We start from the raw sequence: 1,787 nt of genomic DNA, 5'->3' as shown, positions 1-1,787 counted from the left end.
GGCTCTGGGGGTCAGAGGGTGATGGCTCTGGGGGTCCGAGGGCAGTGGGGGCCTGGGGGACTGAGGGCAACGGCGGCACTGGGGGTATGAGGGTGATGGTGGTGATGGGGACTGACGGCAATGGCTCTGGGGATCTGAGGACGATGGGGGCTCTGTGGGCCTGAGGGCAATGGCAGCACTGGCACACTGGTGGCCGGTGGTGACCATGGTGCTTGTGGAGACCTTGCTGCCATCAGCCTGAGATCAGCAGCTGTTGAAGTTGTGTTGCAGGTGTGTGAGGAGACGCTTTCATCATCCTGCCCTGAAATGGCTGCCTTTTTGGAGGTAACTCTACTTGATAGCAATGCTGGGGCCTGAACTGAAGAGTTTTTTAGTGTTGTTGCATGCCTGAGAAGTAAAGGCTTCTTTAGTTAAGCTTTTAATGGACAGTGAAGCATTTGCTTGGTAAAGCAAGATTTTGAAAGGAAAAGGGAATCAAAAATATCCCACATTAATGAGCATAAGACATGTTAGCCTGTGTTGGCCAAGTTCAGGTGCTCATTTTCATGGGAAAAATACATAGTGCAGGTGTATTTGTGAGGATGAAGTGGAAGCCTTTTAGGTTATAACTTAACCAAATCCAGGTCTATTTCTTTTGTTTTTGAACACAAAGGAAAAGCAAGATCTGGACTGCACTTGCTGCTGCTGTGTAAGACCTACCTTGCCTATAGCCACGAAGAGAAAGCCATGTTTGTGTATGTGCTAGAGCTGCAGTTTTATTGTCCTCTCAGTATCTTGATGCCTTCAGTAAAGTTTCTAGCTGGGAAATCCTCAGCTGGTGCAAACTGGCCACTATTGCTCTCAATGTTCCAATGATTAGTTCATATTCCTCTTGGGTATCTCCTTAGAAAGAGATGTGTACTCTGATCAAGTCCCTGCAAAGCTCTAGGCTGGATAAGATTGTTTTGCTCAGGGCAGTGTGGGGAGGAGCAGGTCACTGTGCCAGCACAGAGAGAGTTGGCAGGACTCCTTCCTTAGCGCCCTCTCAGTCTCCTGCTCCTTAAACATTGTCAGCTGTGACAGCTTTTGAACTGCATTTGGGAAGTTTATCTTTTCCATTGTTGAAGGTTCAGACTTTGGGGCCCAGACTTCCTCTTTAGGAATGAGGGATTAAGTGTGTGAGTCATGGAGTTGGGGTGCAGGTGTTTTGAGGCCTCCTGACCTGTGTGACTGGTGAGAAGGCAGATGTTGATCCTGGATATGAAGTGGTTAAAGAGGTCAGGTTTATTCTGTGCTGAAGAACAATTCAGGGACTATTAAGCCTTTTATTTGACAGATTCCCTCTTTTGATTAGAAGTCTGATTTCTCTTAACTCTTGCCTCTTCCCAGACTCCCCTGGAGTGTTCAGTTCCAGTATTGGCCCAAGCCTTTTTTGCATATTATTATACAACTTTGCCAAAGTTTCTGTATTTCTGTATTTCTATTTGAAGTCCTTTTATCTCCTGTAAAAGCACACATACTACTTTTCAAAAGCTTGTCTTTCCTTACCTGGAGGAAATGTTACACTGAACAGCCATTCTTTTTATCATACTGATGGCTATTCACAGAAGAGATGAATATTCTAGAACAGGTGATAATGGAAATATCTTTCTCTCTAAAGGTAATTTCCAGGTGCTTAACTTGGGCCTTCACTTCCTCAGTGGAATAGAAACCTAACATGGTTGTCCAGCTTTTGGATTTGTTCTACCCAACAGATTTTGCTACGCTATCCTGGAAATACACCAGTTTTGTAGATACTTTCCTCCGAA

Source organism: Empidonax traillii, unplaced genomic scaffold (assembly GCF_003031625.1).
Source record: "Empidonax traillii isolate 1590-97213 ecotype Southwest subspecies unplaced genomic scaffold, ASM303162v1 scaffold497:size1267575, whole genome shotgun sequence".
NCBI classification, from domain to species: domain Eukaryota; kingdom Metazoa; phylum Chordata; class Aves; order Passeriformes; family Tyrannidae; genus Empidonax; species Empidonax traillii.
Note: the sequence above shows the minus strand (reverse complement) of the source record.